An 8,780-nucleotide genomic window follows, 5' to 3' on the forward strand; every position below is an offset into this window, starting at 1 on the left:
GAGGGGGAGGAGGGGGAGGTGGAGACAGGGTTGTGGTATGAAGAGTCAGGTTTGTGCCAACAAACTAGCTAAGGAGGTAGGCCTCTACTATGCTGTGCCTTGATACGTTACCCTAACAGACTTTCCTCAATTTGGGTCAAATATTTTCATGGAATGAGAGGCCTTGTGTATATTAATAGCTTTTAAGCTCAGAGGGACCATTAGATGATCTTCCTGACCTCGTGGGCAAAACAGGCCATAGAATGTCATTGAGTTTGTTTCATCCAATATGCCTGTTGTTTGTATGTGTAACTTCAGCATCTTCATTAGTCAACTTGAAAATAAGCATCATGCCTGTGTTTCTTCCAGTGTCTTAGCTCTTGTCTCTGTTTGGTAGCATATTTCATCACAGTCACTGATGGGGAGTTTTTTCCACGGCCATATACATAGAACTATGGGAATTGTCACACTGGTTAGTCAAGTAGTCTGTGTAGTCTAGTATCCTGTTACAACGAATGGGTGATGGAAGACATGTCAGAGGATGGTACAAGAATCCCTGCAGTTAATCTTCCCCAGGTGAAGTTTCTTCCTGATCTCACTAAGCACAGGCCCTGCAGCATGAGGCTTTACATCACTTCCAAAATGCTTATTAAATTTTAATACAGTATCTCTGGTTATAGTTCTGGATAGTTGTGATATTAATTTTAACCAAATAAATAATCCTATTTTCTTTTTTTAATAGACAGTGGTTTGTCTTGGTGTTGGCTTGCAGTGAGTTCTCCTAAGTGTGCACTGTGTGTAAAGAACAACCAACAACCCCACTATGTGTAAAAGTATTTCTCCTATCAGTTTTGTGCAATCTTTTGATTCCACTGCCTATTCCAGGAGTCTTGTCTTGTGAAAAGCCATGAATCCCTTGTGAAAAGGAATTCCAGCTCCATTCTCTCTGCCATTCATTAGTTTGCATTCTTTATCATACCCCTGATATTCCTCTCCTCGATAAGGCAAACAAGTCCCAAGATTTCCAATCTTCAGCCAGCACCTCTTTTTCACTCCTCAGCCTCTGATAATACTGTACATTTACTAGATAAGAATAGGTCCAGTGTAGGCCTTTGGAGGCAGAGAATGACAAAAACAGTTTATTTAGCTTGTCAGCACTGCCTTGGAACTCCTAATTTGCTTCCTTTACCCCTTCATATACATACCTGAATTAATTAAATTAAAACAGTGCTAGTGAGTCTCCAGCTCCTGTCCAAGGATCTCTTTCTGGTAGTGTACAAGGTAAGAAGAACATACAGAAAATGTAGTGAGAAAAGTAGTTGTGTGTGGGTGTGCTTGCACATATTTATACATGGACAGAGGGAATGATTTTGTGAGATGAGCTCTCTCCTGCAAAGTATTTCACTGATTAAAATAGTGGGAGAACCAAGGATAAAGTTTAGGGTCATTTCCAGGAGGAAGATGCTTGTGTGCCGTTTCTGCTTAGTGTTGTCTGTTTGTTATTTGAATAAATCGGGAAAAGGATGGAGACAGATTTAGCCACATGTCCTGTCTGTCATAGGACTAAGATAATTTTTCTCACCTGGAGATGGAGAAAGAGAAGATGTGAGGATGTGGGTCAATGAGAAGAAAAGAAACTAATTTCTACTCAGTATTTGTCTGGTGACTTACCAAGTTGCATAGGGCAGAGGGGAGTCGCACTATGGTCTCAAAACTTCACACCAAGTAAACTGTACATTGTCAAGTTGAAAATTATAGAACTATAAAAGGGAGATGCTGCCCTGGAGCCTGGGATATTCTTGATGGTTTAAACTAGGGGGACATGTAGCATTGGGAAGGTTTTCCTAATTCTTACACATAAGTTTCTCAGTTTGAAGGGAATTCGGTATATACAGAACACATAATAGTTCTGTTCAACAGAATAGTTCAGAATTGCTGTTCTAGTTTCCTTCTGTCATGCACATTTCTTACCCTGTTACATTTAGATATGCATCTGGTTGTATTGCGAACTGATTTCTTTAAGAAGTATCACAATGTGTTTTTGTATTTTCATATACTTTTCATTGCATTTTATTTCTAGTGGGTATCCATTTCTTTGCAAAGGAAATAAGGTTCAAGCTCCCTGCACAGGAGAGAATTTCGTCAAAAGTACCATGGAAGGGCAGCAGAAAGATGAAACAAGGACAGAAAAGACTAAATCTGACTATTTCAAATCAAGAACAAAGTGCTGGGTGCACATAAAGAGGGAAGCTTCAGATTACTGACTGACCTACTGTATGAAATGGAAAAGGTAGGTTCTGAGATGTTAGCATCTGCATATTCTTTAGAAAAGGCACACCATTAGGTTTAAGATTCACGCTGTGTAAAGCCCAACACAGGAACTTATCTTACTTACATTTTTAGGACAGTGCTATATAGTGCTTGTATTTCATCCTGTATTAGTATTTATTATGATGCATTCAAAAGCCTGGTAGTATATGAGTTCTATTTCCTCTTCCACTTTTTTTTCAGTCTATCCTACCCTGCCTGTATGTACCATCCCTTCAATATCAACATTACCACTTGTCACTGGCCCTTTAAGGCATAATTACCCCAACTGTGACTTTTGCTACCCAACTCCCTGCATGGGAAAATTATTTAGGTCACATGACCAGTAGGTCACATAGCTAAACCAGATCAGACACTGAGATAAGAGAGAAGTCTTCAGAGAGGCAAAGGGGGAGAGAGGAGGCTTTGTCTGTTTGGCAGCTTTTCATAGCCCAGAGAAGGGAATGTGGAAAGGGGCCTAGCTTGGGGAAGCTAAGTGAGGACTGCAGCTGGCCTGAGTTAGCAGTGCAGACTTCAGAAAAAGGCTGCCACGGGGTAGAGGGATAAATTACCAGTGCAGACCCAAAAGGGAAGTCTGTAGGACTCCTGCCTCAAGGGGTGCATCCCCATGAGCATGCACATGCAGTTTGTGGCACCACAAACCCATCTGCAGTGCTACAAACTGCACGTGCTGCATGTGCGTGCATTTGCTGCGTTGCTAATTTGCAATAAAGTGGGAATTTTTTGACACCAGGAGTTCCTGGTATAAAAAAAAAACTGCAGCAAAAAAAGCAGGGCAGAGCATGTGGCTGCAGGGTGTGCTGCCCAAAACTGGAGCCTGGCTGGCCAGAGCCACTCTCCAGCTGCTGGCCAGGCTCTGTGCACCTCGATTGCCACCACTGCAACCTCCCCTGCCTCACACAGGGCAATTTGCCATGCACCAGAGTGTGTGTGCAAGGGCATGCCCACAGACAGCTAGCAGTAGCACAAATATATGCCATGCTATTTGCCCCCAGGGAAACACATCTTCCCACTCATGGGGAAACACCAAAGGAGGGGAGATCTACCCAATGTCACACTGACCAAGTGGGAAAGCTGCGGCATCCCTCAATCAAGGGGAACACAGACTGAACTTGAGGAGTGAAGGAAGTTTGATGTGCTTTAGGAGACTGAATAAATGAAACCCCATAAGGGGGGTGGAATATTATTTAAAGAAAAACAAGAAGTGAGTAATTACAAGGGCAGAAAAAGAAGCTGAAAGCAGTGCACCTAGAGGGTTGTTATGGCATCAAAGTGGGTGTGTGAAGATACCACACGTACCATCACTTCTAACTGTGTCAGTACTCCCAACAGTACTCGCTACTAGTTGGATGCCCAGACAGCGAGGTGTGTGATCTTCCTACAGCTTTCTCCAAAGCAGCACATGAACACTACCTATGTCTGCTTTGAATCCCATGACAGGAAAAAAAAAATAAGCAGCACTAATTCCATCCAACCCCCCGCCAGATTTTGCTTGAGTTTAGCAGCAATTCCTTGAGGAAATCTTGACTACCAGAAATCAACCCTTATTCCAAACGTTGCCACATTTCAGTACCTTAAAGGGATCATCACTTCTCTACCTGTAAATTTTAGTCTTCCCAAATAGCTGCTATTTCTCTCTCTCTGAATTGCCTTTTTAAAGACAGCATCATGTGTTAGAAGGTAGAGTATTCTAGCATATTTGCTAAGGTGTGGAAGGATTCTGGAAATAATTTTTTGTTAGATTATATGCATAATTTAAATACATATTGAATTTTAACTAAGAGAATGTGAATATAAGCAATCTATGAATCATAAGAAGTTTCTAGATTTGTTTCTAGTTTTGCCCTTCTGGTACCTTGCATCTCAATTACTATTCAGTCAATTGCAGTAAAACAGCCTAATTGATTTCTTGGCTTTTTAGTTTAAATACTGCATAAGACATGCACAGGAACTTCAGGTTTAATGACCACATTTCCAAATCACATTCAGCAACTAGTCAAAAAATTTGGCTACATCAAAACTACAAAGATATTTGCTTTTTTAAAAATCTCCAATACACATTGTGGAAATATATTTGTATAATCCTATCTGTGGTATATTTTTCACTTCAGTCTAAAAATTAATGTTCTTTGTTTTGTACATATGTTCAGAAAAATCCCACCAATAAATTTCTCAGAAAGCTCTGAAGGATTCTTACAACGCAAATAACAGGGAAAATAATTTCGCAAATTATTATTGTAATAATATTATCTGTTTCTATATTCAGTAAGGTAACAGCTTAGACTCTTCTCTTATTTATAGAAGAGCAACTCAGATGTAATGCCACTGAAATCAGTGGAGCTAAACCAGGGTTAAACTGATAAAAATCAGAAGAAAATCAGGCCCGTAATATGCAAACAATTAAGAATTGATATTCCCTGCCTACTATTAGATCCAGGATTTTGTTTGTTTAAAATAAGTGTTACTATAGTGGAATTCAAAAAGCACCTTGGATAATGAAAAATAAGGCTCCAGATTTAAATTATTTATCTGATGGGCTTGCTTTCATCTAAAGTTTTAATGGATCTGATTCTAATCTCACTTGCGCTGATTTAACACGTGTATCTTCACTGACTTCAGCAGACTTGCTCCTGATTTATGCCAGTGTAACTTTAACTATTAGGATACATTCTGCTCTGATAACATGCACTTAAATCCTTCATATCCCATTGTTTCCATGAAGTTACTCCAGATTTTCATACAGCAATGCATATACTAAACATTATTTCTCTGAGAAGTTCCTTGCTTCAAACTCACCTCCTGTGTATAAATGAAATACAGACACAGGCCAATTCCAGTAAATTAAAAACATGACGGCTTGTGCTAAAATGCAATTTTTATAGAATAAAAAAGATTTTTTTCCCCTTTCCTTATCAATACTGAATCAACATTATGCATCATATTGAGGGTTTTGATTCTACTCCCAGCACAATCAATGGCAAAGCTTCAACTGATTTCTATGGTATCAGGATTGAGCCCTGGTTTTATAATTGGCCATATTCTTTTCCATACCAGTGTAGTAGGCTTATTACACCAAATGAATATCAGGCTAATGCATATAAAATTACTTAAATAACATGATGGAAATTGTATGTTAAAACATCCTGGGAGATTTGGGTACCATTTTCTGAGTGGCCTAAGAGAGTCAGTGATGTATTTGCACACTCTCTTTTTGTATCTGAAGCTCATCAGAAAAGCAGTAATCTTGCTGTACAGCCGTGTAATAAGACAGGACATGTAATGCATGAATTGACTGAATCCCAAGGGTGATCATCTGCCTGAAATCCTTTAATAGAGAAGCATGTTCACACTAGGTAAAGAACAGCTCTCAAGTAAGTTAAGCAAAGCAACAGTTATTGCTGAAGAATAAATATGCACATTTTTTGAACTGGCAGCATATCCATTGGGCAAAAACACTGTAGTATGCTGAAGAAGAATTGAACAGGCATAGCCTAAATTACTCCTGTTACAATTCTGTTAACAACTCTAATATGTGTTAAATGGTGTTACTGATAATTAACAGCTTTATTTACGAATAATAGTTTTAAAAAAGGGGTGTGTGTCTGGGGGTGGGAAGGGAGTTGGAGATTTCCTCCTCTGGGATAAACACCCAAGTTTTAGGAGACATAAAAGAAAGTTTTTTTTCACATAGCTCACATGTAAAATAGAAGTTTTCATAGATAAACTAGACTCCAATGCAAGTCCTGTTGATACTTTAAACACAATATTCAGTCCTGCAAATGTCATTCAGAGTAGTCCAAAAGATTATTAACTACTTTGAATGCAAGAGTGTGCACACAAACAGGAAATTATTCTAGAGAATAAAGTAGGTTGAACAATTCCATGTTACCCTGTTTTTGATGGTCTATTCTCATGGTTGCTATTAACATTTCCAAAATTATTTTTTTCATCAAGTTAAGACTTTAAAAACATAGCACTGTTATTTCTTTTTTTATACATACAAGGCTCATCAAGCAAATCGGTTAATATCTGCAGATTTGTTTCATGCCAACAGTGGAGGCAACTTTAAGCTTACTTTTCCTGAAAGGCGTTCAAAAGAAACTGTCCTGTCTTTAAGTTTCTCCAGAGATGACGACTTAGCCACAGAATCATAGGGTTGGAAGGGACCTTACTGCAAAAAAATTATTTTACTTATAGTTCTTTGCCAGTCTCTTTTGAGAGCATGCAAATAGTCAGTCCACTGATAAATATTTGTAAAAATTTACAAATGAATAATGCACAGGCATGTACAGTGATCCTTCAGAGGCAACAAGGAAAACAAAACAAGTACTCCCATGACACTTAAAGATTTCCTTTCTGTTCGAAAAGGTCAGAAAACTTTAAAAACCCTAACTCTCACACAGAATTGAATTTTCTCAGTATCATCTCCTTTCCTGTTTAGTCCAATTTCTTTAGTGTCCCACTGTTTAATTAAGATGCATGTGCATCTTAAATCCTTTCTATTCTAAAGTCTCAGTTTCTTTCCTTAACTGATCTGCTATGAGAGGTGTTTCTCATGCTCTTCTGCTAAATTATTATATGGAGGAGAAAGTGATTATAGCCCTGCCCTCTGTTAATTACACATCTAACTATTCATAGATGTTTATTTCTAATTGTTCCCTGTCAGTATGCTTGGTTGCAGTAATCATAGCCAAATTGGAAAACACAGTTTAAATTAATTATTTTCTGTAAACAAGCATACTTACTGCCTTTAAAAAAACCCGAAAAATATTAATATTGCAACCCGGCATTGTCTTGTCCATTAATCATTCCTGTGAAACAAGGAAGTAATAATAATCATTCTTTTAAAAGATAACAAATGTTCTCAGATGACAAAGAAGCCATATTAACAGAGAGAGACCTTGCCACACTTGATTTATAATAAGAGTTTTAACAAAAGATAATAGCCATATTTTTTCTTCTTTCAATGGTTTGGCTCAGTGTTAGAACAATATTAATGATAATATTTTAAGAGAAAAACTCATCGTTTGAGGATAAAGTAAAAAAAGGAATTTTTGGTTCCAATCTACTTGAGGGCTAGCAACCTCCTGCTTGCCACTGTAATTCTGCCAAGATACAAGATGTAAAACTTCTCTGAATTGTAAAGCGACAAGAAATTTCAGTTCAGAGAAACATGTTTACTCAGAAAAGCTAATCAAAGGCATCTGAAGAAAGGCTTAAGAGAAAGATGCCTCTACCCCAATAATTAGCTCTATCAAATGTATTAATGTTGTTGTAATAAGAAGAACAAATTGGGTGGTAAATACCTAATTATGTCCAATCTAGATAGGTGAGGAAGGAGAGTGACTTAGGCACCAGTTCCTTATCAGGTAAGGCTACTTAAAGAATAAGTAGTATTGTAATAATTGAAAAAAAATCTTCAAGTCGGTAGCAGCTTTGTATGGTAAGGTTTTCTTTCATAGCTTTGAATGTGGACAGTAAAAATATATCAAAAGAGATTTTACAACCTACAGGTAGTGGACTTGTATCCTGATCAACAAAAGATAGCATGTAAAGTAGTGCTGCATATTTAACAGTCAATTAATAAACTATTTGCCTCTGTATCATACACACCTTCCCACCACTTCTGCCCCACAATTTTACAAAAAAAAAAAAGAGATTGTAAGATTTACCTGTTTGATGGCAGGTGATTAAGAAGTTTAAACCATCAGAGTTTTCAGGGCATTCCCTCTCATGGCAATCAGCAACTGGAATTTAGCTTACATGAAAATAATTACATTCTTCCATCTCTTAACTGCCCCTGTAGGTGAAAGCTGTCGATGGATGCCAGCAGCCTTGTTAAAATCGCATTGTAATCCATTCAGGTTTCTGGAAATGGCTCAGAAAACCAAGTCCATAAATGTGCATCGTCTTTGGTGTCATGAGCAGCTCGGCATTTCCTTGAAGTGTGTCTCTTCCTTTTTCAGTACTGTATTTTAAGAACACTTCAAACTGGATGGAATGCAGGCTTTGCTCTCTATACAGTACTCTATGCTGCTTGATTTCAATAGAAAGGAGAGAGTAAATGAAAGTAAACTCAACAGAAATGAAAATGCTTTTACATGTTTAGACTCTTCCAGATGAAATGGTTATCATTTTAGGAGCAGAAGGCAGCCTCTAGGTTAAAAAAAGATTAAAATGGGTAGAGAAGCAGTAAGGCAGGAAGAAGATATAACTAGCAGCTCAGGAAGCAGCAGGCAGAGATGGGTGTCTTGTGATTGCTTTGAGTTAATACTCCTCAGGGGGAGATGAAAAAAGCACAAATACAGCAAAATCTGTCTTAGAGAGTGAAAATCTGGTGGATCAGCCAGGCTCTGGCAAAGTAAGACAGTATGTGTTCTTCCTCTGTTTATTTTTCTGTCTTTAACTACAGTGCAAACAATTCAATTAAATGAACAGCCTTATCCTTAGTATAAATATACGGGGGGGGGGGG

General features: G+C 38.1%; 1 long non-coding RNA gene across 1 annotated transcript in view; it reads right to left on the minus strand.

The window, feature by feature from the left end:
- Positions 1-8,724, minus strand: part of LOC109298478 — an 82,985-nt gene extending 74,261 nt beyond the window's left edge. The window contains exon 1 of the long non-coding RNA XR_002097619.1: positions 7,980-8,724. This is a non-coding gene — a long non-coding RNA (uncharacterized LOC109298478). The remainder of the gene's footprint in view (positions 1-7,979) is intronic.
- Positions 8,725-8,780: the final 56 nt, after the last annotated feature.

Source organism: Gavialis gangeticus, unplaced genomic scaffold (genome assembly GCF_001723915.1).
Source record: "Gavialis gangeticus isolate Ggan-Ray unplaced genomic scaffold, GavGan_comp1, whole genome shotgun sequence".
Taxonomy (NCBI): domain Eukaryota; kingdom Metazoa; phylum Chordata; order Crocodylia; family Gavialidae; genus Gavialis; species Gavialis gangeticus.